The sequence below is a fragment of the Xyrauchen texanus genome, chromosome 35, assembly GCF_025860055.1.
Source record: "Xyrauchen texanus isolate HMW12.3.18 chromosome 35, RBS_HiC_50CHRs, whole genome shotgun sequence".
NCBI classification, from domain to species: domain Eukaryota; kingdom Metazoa; phylum Chordata; class Actinopteri; order Cypriniformes; family Catostomidae; genus Xyrauchen; species Xyrauchen texanus.
The window spans coordinates 7990130-8008556 of NC_068310.1; positions in this window are offsets into that span (position 1 = coordinate 7990130).

Genomic DNA, 18427 nt, shown 5'->3' on the forward strand with positions numbered 1-18427 from the left:
GATGTAGTTCCTGCAGCACATCGGGATCAGGACTACCCAAGTGCAGTTCTTTAAGAGCCTTGGCCTGGTGGACTTTCAGGAGGGCCATGGCATGCAGGGCAGAAGCTTCCTCTCTGGTGGCGCTGTAGGCTTTTGAGGTCAATGAAGACATCATCCTACAGGCCTTGGAGGGGAGCACAGGGCAACGATGGCTGTGGGGAGGACGGAGGGTTCCAGTCCAGCCCCATGCTAACGGCGGCCCGGGCAAGCATGTCGGACATCTGGGCATCAGCCTCAGACTGGGCGAGCTGGCCCGAAGGCGGCAGCCAAGTCGAGTCATCCGCGTCAGACGTCGGGCCACTCTCTGATGCAGGATAGGCAGGCTGGCCGTGAGGCGAGCCGCTGTTACCTCCAGACCGGACAGAAGTCAACGAGCGTGTCGGGGGGCGGGTGGTTAAAGCACCCAGGGGCAAAACTGCACTTCCGTGCAGAGAAGGAGAAAGCCGCTGATGTGCGCCGTAGATCCAACAGCAATCGGTCAGAGATGGGAGGAACAGTGTGTGACTCGCAGCTTGCTGCATACACAACCGTTCGTCTCCGAAGGAAATTTCTGAATGAAACAGATGCATTTCCCTCCCTTTATACCCATATGTACGGGGGGCGGGACATGCTCATTGGCCTTTTCTCATAGATCAGAGATGCAAAAGTCTCTCAAGAGAGACCCCTAGTGTCGCTTCTTCGACACAACGTCGAAGTTAGCGACAGACGGGGAACTGCTGCTATTTTATACATACCTAAAGTTGTCATACTATATTTGTAGAGACAGAAAAACTCTCTGAATTAAAAGGACAATTTGTCCAAATGGGAAATGTCTCTTTTTAAATGTCATTTTATTTGTAGACCATTGCAGACTAAATGATCCAGAGAATGGACTGAGCATTTGAACTCAGAATTTGAATTTAAGTTGTTTTATTAAGTAATTAAAATGAGAATTTAATTATTAATTAGTAATTGTTCAAAGCCTTCAGAATATTCATCATAAGGCTGAGAGTTGAAAGAACTTGAATATCATGTGCTTAGCCCAAGAAATGATCATAGCTTTATAATCATTATTTATGAGACTGTAAATATGTGACAAAATAAAGCCATTTAATGTGCTAATAGTTGTGTTAAGTGCTGCACTGTATATAAAGTGTGTGTATATTATTTGTTACTATTTATAATCTGCAGCTATTTCTATTAGTATTAGTATTCAGCAGCTTTTTTCAAAGGCAAATTTCAACCAAAAATAAAAGTTCTGTCATCGAGCGGTGCATATTACTCATGTCATTCCAAATGCGTTTAAAAAAAAATATTTTGTGGAACACAAACAGCAGATATTTTCCATCCAATGAAAGTAATTGGAAATTAAATCTGTCAACCTCCAAAAATGTCAACAACAACAAAAAAAGTACCATAAAGGTAGTTTTTAAGACTTAAATGCAGTACTATATTATAACTAAACTGAAAATCTTGCCCTCTGCAACAGCTCTAATGCTTAAACTATGCAAGCCGATTTGTGATGTAACTTGCGAGAATTAATATTCGCCATGAACATTACCTGATGTGGCAACATTATTGCAAAACAAAATTACTTGCCTAATGAGATGTTTGACTTCAGTTTCCCAGTGAAATGTCCACTGGGGGGGGCACTGAAAGTGAGTGAAATGGTGTTGTAATCAGATCAACTTTAACCTAATCCTAACCAATAGTGATCTAAAATCAAATGAGAGGTAGACACAAAACAGACAACCTTACCCTAATTCCCTAACTGAGAAAACAAAATGAGAAATAAAAAGCACATTTGCTGAAGCAACCATGTCATCTTGTGTCACATCTAAGTCACTCTCATCTCACATGTCAGCTTGCATGTTTGACTTGGCTCAAACCACAGTCTTCTAGGTTCAAAGTCCAATACTTTATCAGGTTAGCCACCATGGACTCTAATCATATTGGAATAAGTGTGTAAATATAGGTGAGTCACTAATACAAATGTTACAATGTGTCTATTTCAGATGATGGGTAACAGTGTTCCCTATCAAAAAGCTACACTTTGCTCATCTTTGCTCACCTGGCTCATCATGTCTGAAAATAAGGACTCGGCTGGACTCCCACCCTCAGGTGCGGCAGCTCAGTCGTAGGCCTACACGGAGCTGACGGGCATGCTTGCCCGGGCAGCTGCAAGTGTTGGGCTGGAGTGGAATCCTCCACTCACCCCAAACCCTCGCAGCTTGAATGATTGGTTCCTGGGGCCAGAGCGCCACTCATGGCCATGCTCCGCCCCTGTTCCTTTCTTCCCACAGGTGCATGATGAGCTCATGCATTAGTGGTAGGCACCTTTCACTGCCCGCACATGGTCCGTGAGCCCCTCCGCTCTTACTACACTTGCTGGCGGGGTGGCAAGGGGCTATTCAACGATTCCCCAAGTGGACCAAGCGGTTGTGGTGCACTTGCGGTGCACTTGCGGTGCACAAAGTGCTGCCACTTGGTGGAGTTGTCCAAGGCAACCGTCCAGGGCCTGTAGGCTGACGTCCGGCATCAGGATTGGTTCACGGCAGTAGACCTGTAGGACACATACTAGTACAAAGTCCTCCCCTCCAGCCTGTCCTTGTCTCCTTGCACCTTCACGAAAGTCATAAATGTAATAATCAGAATGTCTCAGCTTGTATGATAATTTGGGGACAAAGCTGATTTTTATCACAAATGCCAAATGTTTGTGAGGTTGGATTACAACACAGAAAACTCTCATTTGTGATAACAGTATGTTACATTAATACCTTGAGTATTATTAGCAACAATGAGTGGACTCGGCGGTCCATAAACTGTACAAACAATTAACTTGATCCACAAGAATAACACACCTAAATATTATATCTCTGCCCAGACCTTAACCTCTTACTTGGATCATGTGAGGACGCATGTAGAACGTGTGTTCATCCATCGTTTGACTCAGACTCAGTTCCTTGAGGCTCGGGTGATGATGGGAGGCCGTTTCCTCGCTCTGTCGGTGGGCGGTATGGCTGCTGATTCTCGGCGGGCTGCCAGAGAATTCAACAACGTCAACTTGATTGAAGAGGGAAGGGGATTCTTCTTTTTTCACTTCTGCAGGAAAACGGATGAAGATGCAGATTGCTCGGCAGTCTCCTTCGGATCTGTTAAAGTTTTCAGTGGAACACCGTAATCTCATCTCGTCCAGCAAGATGGAGATTGTATGGCCGCAGTTTCAAGTCGTACATTACTTCCTTGTGCTTCCTTGTGCAGTGATGACTACGTCTATGCACGGCGAGCAAAGTCACTAGAAGTGAGGTACAGAATGATTTCCGAGGTATTTCTACTCCTGATGATATCATAGTTGAGGTGCGTTCTGTTGAGTGCCTCATCCAATAGGAGTTGAGAGTTTGATCCTTTGGAATTTCACACAGTCGTAAAGTGAGCAAGGCTTCTTGGGATTTGTAGTCGGTGTTGATTTTGGCACAGTTTTTATCAGTAATATTTATTGCTTTGTATTTGTGGGCCCCAGTCAGGCATTACGACTGTGTTCGGTCTGCCATTGTCTTGTATCTGAATACATGAGGCCCAACACGGTACTACTTGCCCTGAGGAGGCTATTGCCATTGATCTGGGGCAAGCATGTGTTGGTCCGTACAGACAACACAGCGATAATTGCATATATCAACCGTTAAGGCGGCCTACACTCCCATCGAATGTCACAACCCGCTGTCATGGCAGGTTTCACTCAGGGGAGAGTGGAGACTCCACCCTCAGGTGGTCCAGCTGATCTGGAGTCGATTCGCCAAGCACAGGTAGACCTGTTTGCTTCCACAGAATCCTCCCACTGCCCATATTGGTACTCTCTGACCGAGGCGCCCCTCTGCACAGATGACCTGGCATATAGCTGGCCCCTGGGGCTATGCAAATATGTGTTCCCCCCAGTAAGCCTACTTACACAGACATTCTGCAAGGTCAGGGAAGACGAGGAGCAGATCCTCTTAGTGGCCCCTTATTGGCCCTTCCGGACTTGGTTCTCGAGAAGTTGGAAGGACGGCTGTCCCCCTCATCCTTGAAAGTGTAGGTGGCCGCTATATCGGCGCATCACGATGCAGTGGACGGTAAGTATTTAGGGAAGCACTGGGAAGTTAGGGAAGTTCCTGAAAAGCACGAGGAGGTTAAACCCCACAGGCCACACCTCGTTCCCTCATGGGACCTTTCTGTGGTCCTTTGGGGCCTTCAGGGCGCTCTTTTCAAGCCCCTTGAGTCAGTTCAGTTAAAGGCGCTCTCTTTAAAGACCGCCTTCCTGACGGCGCTCACCTCCATCTGGAGGGTAGGGGACCGGCAGGCGTTCCCTGTCAGCAAGCTGTGCCTGGATTTCCGCGAGCCCATTCTACCAGGGGTGTTGTGGCTTCTTGGGCGTTCTCCCACGGCACATCTCTAGCAGACATCTGTAGAGCTGCGGGCTGGGCAACACCTAACACCTTTGCAAGGTTTTATAACCTCAGGGTTGAGCCAGTTTCGTCCCATGTGTTATCAGGTGACACAAAAAGGTACATTCCAGTCAGCTGGCCGGGTGTACCGCTTGTGTATAGCGCCTTCGCCCTCCCTTGAGGCGAAGAGGTGCACTCTTTTCCCAGTTGCAGTCGCAAAAAATTGTGAACTCTGGATGTTCTTACTCCATAGCCCAGCAGCCGACGAGCCTTCGGAGAGGCTCACCGCTGCCCCAGTACGTGCGTCACTTAGGCCCCCGTACTGAGGTAGGTGCTCCACATGTGCTGGTTGTCACCTTAGGTGACCCCGTGTGATGTATATTCTGCAAAATGGTTTCCCCGCTGGTAAACCGCGTCTTCCTTGGGTGGAGGGCCCTCTGTTCTTGGTCAACATGTTTGTAGTAACTCCTCGCCTCCTTGGGTAGGACCTACCACTGCGCCGCTCCGCACAACGTGCTTTCACTTCGACCCTATAAGACTGTGTGCTGTATTACACTTAGACGCCCCCCTCCCCCCTTTCTCTGGGCCGGGTGTGGTCTCTGCGGTGTCCTCCTCTTTGGAGGGACACCCCCCAACATGGACCTTATATGGCCCCCAGCTGAACAATTTCATTCCTTTTTTGGGGAGAACAATAGAGAGAAGGCTACGGCTAGGCCAGCCAGTTCTTCAACCTCTGAGCAGTTAGCCTCTCCCCAAGGTGTAGGGGACTGCTTCATGCCTGCCAGTGTGTGTTGGGGGTAGTTACGCGATGGCTTGCTGTGCTGGCTACGAGGCACACAGAGTTCTGCCCGTCTCGCACTGCCAGTTCGCGTAACTCGGTTCAGCTTTTGTGGCATTTTCCATTGGGACCCCTAGTGTCAGCTCATCAACACAACGTCGAGTGAGTGACAGATAGGGAACTTCATGGTTACTGATGTAACCTCCGTTCCCTGATGGAGGGAACGAGACATTGTGTCCCTCTTGCCACAACACTGAACCACCTGCTGGGTTTGGAATGATATGAGGGAGTATTTTAGTTTTTGGGTAAAACATAAATTTAAAGGGTTATTTTGGAACCATGTGATGCCAAATATAAAATGCTGCTGCTGTAATTTAAGTAAATCTTTAAAATTAATATTAATAATAAATAATTTAGCTTGGATGTGCTTTAAAAAAAAATTAAGTTAAATTTTAAATGCCATTTTACATGCATTTGTGTTTAAAGAATAGTGTTAGTTGATGTCACTCAAAGATATCAATTTAGCTAAATTGTTTTTAAATAGATTTAAATATAAAATTTAGATCTAAGCTTTAGATTTATTTTTTAAGTGGATAAAAAATCTGGATTTTATTTTAGCTAATTGTCAACAAAATTTGACATTCTATTAATGTACAGCCTACCTTTACTCTAATAACTGTTTAATAAGAGGGAACATAAAGAAGGTGTGCCAGTCAGTTATCTGGCGGTCAGGTCTTTGAGGCCCCCCACCTCTCTATAAACCCCCTTTTCCTCTCACATTGTTTCTGAGTTATTATCTCAGTCCATCTCTGCTTTCAGAGAAGTTTTTTGTAAATTTTCTTAGAAGAGAAAGATGGTGTGTGGCAGGGTGAAGGGCGGGACCGGGTTGTGAAAAAAAAATATCAGTGACTACGTCAACAGTGTAGACAGAGAGCTTCTGAAATTGATCAGGACATTTTTTGTGCTTTGACACTTTGGTTCTGGCTGACTGGACCAATTTTTTTAATGTTTGACAGAAGTCATTAAATTGTTTTATAATTATTTTGTTTAAGCGTGCGCAGCGTAAAAATGGAATAGGACACCCGTTTACTGTCTGTACAACACAGCTCATGGCAATGGACACTTCCAGTGTAGAGAGCATTTTTATTATAATGGATTTTATTGCTTTTGACGCACCCCAACGCTCATGTCCGGTGTAGACAGGGTGTTAGAATGTTTTTATGCTTCTGGATTGAGATATGATGTGAAGATATCCAGAAAAATCCAGTCAATGGTGTTCAACATTTACAAGGTCCACAAATGGCATAAAGCATTAAGGTAATTCATTCAACTTGAGCGGTTTAATCCATGTCTTCTGTAATACGATCGGTTTTGGGTGAGAAAAGACCAAAGTGTAACTCCTTTTTAACAATCAATATTGACATCATCAGTCTAGCGCGATCATTTTTTAAAGCTTGATTACACTTCCTTGTGCTTGAGTACATGTACAGCACTCTGTATTCCCTGTCAACCATAATTATTTTATTCCATGAGCAAAAGTGTATTTTAAAAGTAATATTTGGCAGGTCTTCACATAGGTCCTCCGATGAGGAGGACCTATTTTTTATTAGGCAACTGATATCACATGAGTCATCTCATGTGATGGTAAATCATTTAAAAAAAATACAGTATTTATACATAATATAATACATAATAATAAAAGAGAGCAGTACATCATGAGTTATTTCAGGTACATGAGGTAACAAGTGATGCATATTGTTCTTTGGATGACCATTTATTACGTCTGTAAATACACTGACGTTGAGTTATGTCTGAAAATACACACTTAATATTTGTACCTGTTTCCTCATAGTCATGTGCAAGGGATGCAGAATGTGCCCTAGATAATAAGTAACAGAGGGTAGTCTACAGAGGTTACAGTATTCTAATCATAGGTGTTACTAGACCCTTTTTATGAGGGCTTCTTCAGCCCCCCTAAAATTCATCTCAGCCCCCCTAAAAACCTGTGACTTTGCAATTAGCAGAATGTAAGTGTTTTAAACAGCAGCATCTGCATCGTTGCACTTGTTTGAAGTGCGAGGCACTTTGGTGGTTTTTCCCACCTGTAAAGACTGTCTGTAGCATGAGGTAACAGCATAGGAGTGTGGGCTGTGAAGGAGCATATCACTGGTTTGACCCACTGAACGAATGCACCCCATTTCCTTATTCGATTCATGAACAGGCGAGGATCAGCATCTTATTATGACCGATTGAAAGGGAGGAGGTATGTTGCTCGGTTAGTTAGGTAACCTTGTTTAACCTTAGGCTCGTTTGAGATGCCAAACGCCTCACCTTAAATGTAGACGGCTGCAGTCAGTGAAGGAGTGAAATAAGTGCTGTCAAGTCAGACAGTTCTCACTTCTCATATTGGATGAGACACCTTCAAGATCAAAGACAGATATCGCGGGATTCACCTTCATGCTCTGTTGCTGACAAAGTGGGTATAATTAAAATTCTGTTGCTTTAAAATGAAAATAAATATGATGAAAAAGACATTCAATGTACCTGTTATTTAATTTTGCCAATAAGATGTGTCTTTCCATCCATTTTTAGTTCAATGAAGACATGTATTTTAGATAACATTGCATATCCCATAGACTGTCAGAGTGTTGGGAATATTCACATATCATTTATAAACATAAAACATGATATTAGAGATAAATAAATCAAACATTTTAGAAGAAAACGAAACATTACATCAAGGTTGTAGATATTTTTTTTTTATTTGTTCAGTGCCATATGAACAAGAGGTATTTACACATTATCACCATAATAATATGTTACATTGCCAGACACAATATTTTACATACATTTTAGTTATTTTAAAACTTTACATGTTTTCAGTGCTTTTTTGATTTTCGTCAAATGTAAAATGTCAATTAACCATTGTATTGTTATATATTGTTTTGCTTTCTTTCCAAAAATTAAAAAAAAAATGCATTGACAGAAAAAGAAGTATATATAGTGTCGAATTTCAGTATTCTCAAAATCTGTGATTAATTGTGACTAACTACAAAAATGTATAAGCTTAATTGTGATTTGAAATGTTTATTTACTGACAGTACTTATATATATATATAATTTTTTTTTTAATTTATAAGTGTGTTTATTACACAAAATGACAATATTCTGAATGAATATAAGCTGGCTATCTTGAATGATGTAAACACAGTAAAAACAACAACAAAAAACACTACCAGTGCTAATGTGTGAAATACATTAAATATATCTAATAGTGTCATAGGCGGCTGAGCCCCATAATATTGAAATCCTAGAATTGCCCCCGTTTATAATGTAGCACTACTGATCTTCTTTTTTTTTTTTAGCTGGACCTTGAAAAGTTGCTGTAAGAGCTTTTTTGCTCTGATTTGGTGCTGTAAAACAACCCTAGCACCTACAAATTATCAATTTATACACTTTTGTTAAATCGGGTACATAACCACAATCAATGTATTCTAAGCATGCCTTCATCCAATAGTGAATGTCTGCTGCCCTACATTCTTCACCTTCCTGTGCATAAAGTTCGGCATTTCTGCAATTTTTGACAGAAACAAATTTAAGGAATTCAAAGTGATTCCCCTGCAAGGGACCCTCTTTCTAAAATATAGCTAGAGGCAGCTACATCCTACTGTATAAAGACAGATTGAGACTGTTTGTGACAAATAGTAAGTGTGACATTATAAAAACAACATTGTGTATCCAATATTAAATAATAGCCTTTTATTTGTCCTGCTAAAGCCAAAACAAATTGTTAAAATGTTATCTGGAAAATGTATATGTTTACTAAGGATGGATATTTCAAGTAATTTTGTTGTAGAGATCTTAAAAAAGAGAGTAATCAATAACTTGAAATTTAGAATTTAAGTTCAACTTCTGAACCTATTATTATTAAGAAAAAATAGCACCATGACATCATCTTGATTAAAAAAAATGGCACACACAATAAATGAATAAATATAATACCATTTGCACTCACAAATAGAAACATAGTCTTCTGAAGCCATACTATTACTAGATTTCCAGAATTTTCTTTTTGGGTAAACTTTTCCTTTAACAACATTATGTATTCAAAGCACAGACCAATAGATTGTGTTGTAACGGCAATATTTAGGTGAGAGAAGGAGTTTTGTTTGTTGCCCACGGCAGGGAATGGCACAAAGGAAAATAAATGTGCTAAATTCGAGTAGTGTTTTCATCTAGCTGAATGAGTACTCGATTAATCAATAACTTGTGCACATTCCTAATATTAACAGTGTTTCTTTTATTTCTTTAATTTATTTTTTAAGAATAGCCTTTTTAAGAAAACCCCTCCAGTTTTAGCTTTATCTCTGAGGATGTTATCACTTGACTGGGCTCTAAACATGTTTTACTTTATGGCCTACATTGTGGAGATGGCTGCTTATTGCATCTCTGTCTAATTTGCAGAATGTTGTCCTTTACTGCAAACAACTGTTTTGTTTGTTTTTCTCAGCAGAGAAAGACTTTCTGTTTCTGCCAGAGCTTAATGCTTAGTTTGGAATTAATGTGTTGTTTAATTTAGTTGGGAGATTTGGTGTTTTAATCCAGGTCTTGACCAAGTTGGAGATTAAAAGCAAAGACATTTGCTGTAGGTGAAGCAATTTGTTTGTAGCAGCTCAGTGAAATCTACTCACTTCTATCTAAGTCTATCTGAACCCTGATGGTGGAACATGATTTTACATCAATGAAAGTTGGTGTACAGATGTAACAACTGTAAAGAAGATGTGCTGTCCTAATTTGGAAGCACTCTTTATAAACTGTAAGCCTTACTACTCACCGCTGGAGTTTTTCTCATTTATTCTGGTAAGCGTTTATATTCCTCCATATGTGTCAAAGACATGGAACAACAATATCCGGAATCACTTATTATTATTCTCTGCAATTTTAACAGAGCCAACATCACCCGTGAACTGCCAAAATACAGACAGCACACTACATGCCCCACTAGAGACAGAAATACATTGGATCATTGCTTCACAACAATAAAGGATGCATATCGCTCTGTCCCTAGAGCAGCGATGGGACTCTCTGACTATTGTCTGATTCATCTTTACCCTCTGGTGAAGCTGTGGTCATTTTTTTCACTCTCTCAAATGGAGCCCGATAAAAACGTTACATGACATGCAGGTTAAGCTCATTTATCCACACTAGATAACCACTCAATCTTTTGGCCAGGAAAACACATATGCAACCACCAAGGTCAGCTGGGGGTCAGGAATTCCTCCAACCATATCGTCATAGCTGTTAATGGCATGGAATACCTGAAAATGTGTTGCTTGTAATCCCAGTTTTTTAATTCCAAAAAAGACTTGAATAGTCAAAGATTATATAGCATATCACAATTGGACAATAATGTTCACTCTTATTTGTGTTACTGTTTACATTCTATACTCCTTAATATCTAATCAATCAATACATGATCCCTTACTAACTGACAAACCTATAAGGAAAATTAGTGGAGCCAGTGGAAGTTGGAGCCATGGAATGTGGAGCCGTGAGAGGCTTGAGGGGCGAAACTGGAGAACTGGGAACCTGGAGAGTAGCCGAAGACTCAAAGCAAGGTTGGAGCAGGAGGCTCAAAGGACCAAGGCTGGGTCACTTGACATGACAGACATGGTAACATGGCAAGATGAGGTTGGAATGGCAGCATGGCATAACGTGGCCTCTGAGGCTTGCAATGCTGGCTCTGGGATGGACGGGGCTTGCAACGCTGGCTCGTTGGCTGTGGCAGGCGTGGGAGCTGTCTTGTAGGCTGTGGCAGGCATGGGAGCTGGCTCGTTGGCCGTAGCAGTCATGGGCATTGGCTCATTCCCCGTAGCAGGCGTGGGCCGTGGAGCAGAGGCGAGTCTGTGAAATGGCATGGAACAGACTGAAGCTTGGCTGTGACATGGCATGGAGCAGGCCGAGGTGTGACATGGCATGAAGCAGGTTGAGGCATGGCAGTGAAATGTCATGGAGCAGATTGAAGCGTGGCTGTGACATGACATGGAGCAGACTTAGGTGTGGCTGAGACATGACATGGAGAATGCCGAGGCATTGCTGTGACATGGCATGGAGCAAGCTGAGGCATGGTTGTGACATGGAGCAGACTCAGGCATGGCTGTTACATGGTATAGAGCTGGGCGAGGTGTGGCTGTGACATGGCATGGAGTAGACTCAGGATCTGCAGTAGAAGGTGGCACAAGCTTGTTGGACATGACGTGGGATGCTGGCTCATCGGCTATGATGTGGGATGCTGGCTTGGCGGCCATGACGTGGGATGCTGGCTCGGTGGCCATGACGGGGAACCCTGGCTCGGTGGCCATGGTGAACGAAACAGAAAAATAAATGTACTGGACTTGACCTCCAAACAATGTTACATAAACAATACCTGACAAAAAACAATGGCAAACATGAGGGATAAATACAAGGACATGGGTAACCACATGACATAAACATAATAACACTAAACTAATAACATCATAATACATAATTAATAACAAGATAACTAGATACTAATACATGAACCAATGACATGACAAGACTGATGAGTTAATAAGACAATAAACCAATGAAAACAAGACACATGAACATGGAGGGAAACAGGATATCACATGACCATAAAACATGAACTGAACATCCAAAATAAAAGAAATGAAAAAAAGATCTAAACACATAAATGTGACAGAGGAGGTCTAGGCATCTGATGGCTTTCCTGTTTTTGTTTTTTTTGGTAAAGAACAGAAAGATTTTGGATATGGCTCTGGACTCTGGATGGACACTTGGACTCTGGCTTGTCTACTGTTCACTGGAAGCAATACGATATGGAGTGATTGTGATCAGGCAGGCAATAGACCCATCTGAAATTCTTGTGTCTTTCTTCTTAACATAGTCTCACCATATTATTATTTTAAGCATGACACTTGGCTTAAAGCATCATATAAAGTAAATTAACTTTATTACACACAAAAGTGGTCTTTTGCCACCACCTGCTGGATAAAATATGTAATGTCACATAATTAAAGGTAAAAAGACAGATGGCTCTCAACACATCTGCACTGCTCTTACACTTTAGTTTAGAATGGTACGAACACAAGCGGAGTGATACACACAGTGAAGCGTACGGGTGCTGATGGTGTGAGACGATTAGCACTCATAGAACGTCTCTCGTCCTATCAGATATGAGGACTGGAACTAACAGTTGTATATATATTAGGGCTGTCGATATAGCACACCATCACTTAATCACCCTTAGGGGTCATACTGGGTAAAGTTGATTTGGTTCAGTTGACATGGCTCAGTCTCACTCAGATCATCTGGGACTGCACTTTCATCACACATGAGCATCTCAACAGTCAGAGTAATGCTGTCCAAATAATGCGGCATGTTGCCATCTCCATTTAGCTGTACTCTGTTCAGTCTACAATGAACAAGATGTTTCAAGCATATCACCTCATTTTCGAGCTGCCCAAACACATGTGGGGCACATGAGTATGGGCCACCCTCTCATCAATCTGCACAGAATCATCATCATCATCCACTGCAGGCTCTTGAGGCCTTCTAGATAACCCATCTGCATTCATATTTGTCTTTCCTGCTCTGTATTTTATGTCAAAATCATACATCGATACAGCAGCAAGCCACCTGTGACCAGCTGCGTCCAATTTTGCAGTGGTAAGCAAAAAAGTCAGTGGGTTGTTGTCTGTCAACACTGTAAACTTTGCGCCATACAAAAAATCATGAACTTCTTCACATACGGCCCACTTTAGAGCCAAAAATTCCAGCTTGTTCAAGGGATAATTCTTCTCATTTTTGGAAAGACCACGACAAGCATAAGAAACAACTTGGGTTCTACCGTCCTGTATTTGATACCGGGCTGCACCTATGCCTGTGACACTAGCATCAGTGTGGAGGATATAAGGTAGTTTCCAATCTGCAAATCTAAGAATCAGCACAGACGTGAGTTTTTGGATTACCCTCTCAAAGGCAGCCTGACAATAAGCATCCCACCTACCGAATAAAGACTGCGTTTTGCATCTTGTACGATGAGATGATGCTTTGTGTCTAATTGAGAACTCTGCTTGGAGTAATGCATTCAAAGGTCTAACTATCTGAGAAAAGTTCTCCACAAATTGGCGGTAGTATCCCGCAAACCCTAGAAAAGATCTAAGGTCCCTGACAGTTTTTGGTTCTAGCCAATCCTTAATGGCAGAAATTTTGTCAGGATCTGGCTGTATTACTTGGGCAAAAATTACATGCCCCAAGTACTTTACAGAAGTCTGAAAGAATTTGCACTTGGTGGGTGCCAATTTCAGCCCAAATGCGGAGATAAAATAAAGTACCTTCATTAATCTTTCCTCATGCTGTTCGAGGGTATCCGAGAAGATCATTAAATCATCCAGGAATGCTATAACTTTCTGCATGTTAAGACCAGACATCACTTTCTCTATTGTTCTCTGAAAAGTTGCAGGAGAGTTTATAACCCCCTGTGAATTGCCAGTTTCCTTAAGGGGGTGGAAAATGCTGTTTTGGAATGGTCCTTTTCCTCCACATCTAGCTGATAATATCCACTCTTCAAGTCTAACACTGAGAACCACTTTGAACCTGACAACAGAGCAAAAGTTTCCTCGATCCTGGGAAGAGGATATGCATCTCTCTTTGTTAGACTATTTAGTCTCCTGTAGTCAACCACCATTCTAAAATCGCCATTTTTCTTTCTCACCAAGACTACTGGTAAGGCATACTGAATTTTTGACATTGACTCTTCTATAAATCTTTTTTTATACTTTTGTTCATGTTTCTGCACCAGTTTTTGCTGTACTACGGATGCATTATCTAGATTGGTGCAATGCTGCAAGTAATGTGAATCTTCCCCGCAACGGTAGCAAAACCTACCAGTTTGCACTGATTTATCCTGAGGTTTGGATATTGACAGAGTTTGATGGCCTTCTCCACCCTTCATACCCTGTGCATTTGGTTGCAGTGGACTATCTGCTTGTTTCTTACTTAATGTCTGGTTACTTTTAGTCCTAGACTTAGCTAATTCTGCCTACTTCTGTGGTGCATTTGCCCCAGCACTAAGAGCACATTAAAAGCCGGGAGAAGAAGACTGTCTAGGATATGCCTTCTTTTACCACTGTCAGACAGAGACATATTTGTCAGTACTTGTTTGACATACACTTTCCATATGGCAAAATAAACCTCACTATTAGGTCTGGGACAAGTGCCAGAAAAGATACGTATTTTAGTTGGTGAAGATGATTGTGCAATGAATTCTGTATCGTGCTTCACTACATGTTCTACAATCACTCTCTGTACTTCCGGTGGTGTAGTGAATGTAGCAGATGCTCCATTCTCCAACCTTCTCCCCACAGGTAAATCTACCATAATGAAAAATAGACAAATAGAAATAGACTCTGCAGCTGTGGCTGGCAAGTTGGTCGATCGTGTTCTCTGAGCAGATGTGGAGGTTGAAGGACCACTGTCAGAGCTTTCAGACCTGATGAGATTAGTTGCAACCTGTTGGCTAAGTTCATCAGCATTAACACAACGCAATTGAGCTAGACCAGGGGTGCCCAATACGTCGATCGCAAAGGCAATGCTGGTAGATCGCACACAATTTAAATGTACTTTCGTTACATTTTTATATTTATTTTTATAATGTCTTTCCTTCTTTTAGTTTCTGTCTGACTTGCTCTTGACGAGTAAATATTGACCAGGCGAGATTTTTGTTTATTCAGTTGCCATGAAAACTAGGTTTGCGCATATGCGCCTTCCAAGGGGTTCTGAGAACAGAGCGCGAAATTGCTATGCTACTGCCCGGATTATGCAAAACTGTCTGATTCCATTCAGTGCAAGTCATCAGAATAGGGTAAATGCCCTGGCTATTGTAATCTATTGTGCTGTATGTGTTTTGGGTTTAGTTTTAAAACTGAATGATATCAACATTGAACATTATTATATTTTTTTTATTAAATAGAAGATGAATTCCATGTAGGGATAGATGCAGTAGTCCCAACAAGCATTTTCTTTTTTTAAATGAAACTGTGTTTTTTTAGTTGGTAGATCTTATTGAGTTGGTCATTTAAAAGTAGATCATCACGCAAGAAAGTGTGGGCACCCCTGAGCTAGACTATTTATCTGTGCTAAGAGCTGGTCACCCAAATCATCTAATGTATTATCAACAAAACTAGTCATTGTAAATTGTGTAGTTGCTGACTGGCATCGACCATCTTTATGCTGAGTCTTATCTACTTACCCCAGATGTCATGGCAGTCTGCATTTTTGTGCTCTAACAACAGTGATTTTTGTTCTAATAACAGTGTGTACCCTATTCTGGAGTTCTGGGTTTTCACAATATTTCTGACTATGATATTCTAAATACGAATACCCAATCAATTAATTGTACTTGCCAAAGTATCAGAATTTCACCATTTTGACTCAAAGATGAGAACATAATCCAAAACATAACTTTGTATGAACAAGGCACATGTAGATATAACTTGTTCATTTTATTTAACATCACATTAGCACATAAATAATAAAAAATAAAATAAAATAAATAAACATAAGAAATTTTAAATAAAATAAAGAAACAATATATGTTTGATTATTTAGATGGAGATCTGCTGAGGAATTCAAAGTTCCAAAATGTGTCCAGGATATGAAAATTTCCCCTTAATAAATGTCCATTTGTGGAACTCAATTCAGTTTATGTGTGTATGAGCAGAAATCTTCCCTTTCGATCTTGTGTCCTTCACAAAGTTTCCTCTCAAACGGAAAATCCAGCACACATGAAAACTCCTCAGTTTAGACCTCGCAGTTAAATATAAATGACATCCACAAACTTACATATTTTTCCTCCGACAACTACTAATAAAATAGTAATGGTAAAGATATAATATTTCCCAACAGATGGAAAGAAATTTTGCAGGTGCACCATTGCACTCTTCCCATTGCGAGCAGGCAGTGTGTGCCTGTGCGTGTGACGTAATATGTACAGCCTTACGGCACTCGACTTTCTTGCAGCCCACCTTTTAGTAATATATATATATATATATATATATATATATATATATATATATATATATATATATATATATTACTAAAAGGTTGGGAAATATTATATTATTAGTTACCAGGGTGATACTTATCAAGCGTCCTTTCCATCCTGAGTGAAATAAGTCAACTCAGAAGTCTCTACGATATTCTGGTGCAGAGATTTGTGATTTCTCACTTGGTTGCTAGGGTAACCACATTTGGTTGCTAAGCAGGTAACAAGGTGAAACTTAATATGACTCCTTTCTTATCCTGAGTGAAATAACCCAGAAGTCTCTGCAATGTAAGTAGGAGTCATTACAGGAAAAGGTTTTCACACCTTGAATGGGAGTCAATGTAAAATCAGTCCTGTTCAGAAGTCCGATATGGGAATACCTGAAGTCCGATCAGATGGAAAAGATAAAACAACCCGAGTCAGAACAGTCTGAAGGACTGACCCGAGTTTGGTGGTTGTAGCTTTAAAGCTCTCAGATGAGATACTGTTTACATTTTTGTTTAGAAGAAGCAGATGCTTAAATAGTAGATCAGTAGGTTGGCTCTTACAAGCCAACCTAATAACAATTGTCATCTTCATCTCCCTTTTCCTTAGGCAAAAGCACTATTATTCTTGACCATACACAAAAAAAAAAAAAAAGAAAGCTTGTTTCAACTTTAAAAAAGTAAGTGTTTGTGCTGCCTTAAAATCGCAGGACAACTTGAGATGGAATGTTGTTTAAAAAAACACAAAGTTGACTTAAATGTAAATCATTTGTTAACTTATTTTCAGTCAACTTTATCCTGATTCAGTTCAAACTGAATATTGAAGTGCAATTCATTTTATCATTAATTATTCATATTGATAATCATGGAAGTAGTTAGGGCTGTTTCATGTGCTAGTAAATGGCAAGTTATTGGTAACAGACCATAATATGATACCTCTTTTTCTTACACATTCAGATTTAAGATTGTTGCTAAGCAGACAAATGAGCATCAACACTTAACACACAAATCACAATTATGGTGACAATCAACATACATATCATTTATAAAAAAATAAAACATGAGCTATGGATTACTGCGCCACAGCAAATTATTAAAAGTGACCACAAACACAACAACCGACAGCATGAATAAAAGTAACAAACAGTAAAAATAAGTAAGACAGTAACACTGCAATTTACATAAATGATTCATGCTTTGGTGCATGCTGGGAATCTGAATATGAGAGCATGATGGCCTTTTCTTTTTTTTTTTTTTTTCTCCCCTTTTCTCCCCAATTTGGAATGCCCAATTCCCAATGTGTTCTAAGTCCTCATGGTGGCATAGTGACTTGCCTCAATCTGGGTGGTGGAGGATGTATCTCAGTTGCCTCTGCGTCTGAGACTGTCAATCTGCATCTTATCACGTGTCTTGTTGAGCGTGTTACCGTGGCATCCACGCACAACTCAACATGCACCCCACTGAGAGCAAGAACCACACATTATTGCGACCACAAGGAGGTTACCCCATGTGACTCTACCCTCCCTAGCAACCGGGTCAATGTGGTTGCTTAGGAGACCTGGCTGGAGTCACTCAGCATGCCCTGGATTCGAACTCGTGACTCCAGGGGTGGTAGTCAGCGTCAATACTCGCCGAGCTACCCAAGTCCCCCTGAATTACTTTTCTAAGTTTGATAACTTATCACAAGTTTAGCCAACAAAAACGTTAAATCCAGGGCAATTATTCTAACTCTACATTTTAGGTTATGATAACTAAAAGACAAAATAATTTTTATATAAACAAAACCACAAAAAGTACTAAACGGTGCGTAACTCCTCCCAACAGTGGTGTAACTTGGATCTTATGGGCCCCAGTGCAAAGCTACCACCCACAACACCCTAGGATCAAGGCAGCAAGTTTTGCATGGCCAAGCATGCAAAACATAGGCATAGTTTTAATTAATTGCATAGCCCATAACTACACTTATGCCAATTTAGTAGGAGACATATGAAGGCAATATGCCACCATAAACCTCAACAATGAAATTTGTCACGTGTCTGTCCGTGGGAGTGGGAAAGTGGCTGTAATTAGTCCAACACCTGTCTCTCACTATAGTGATGGCGGAGGGAGACCTGATAAGTCTCACCAGAGTGGCAAA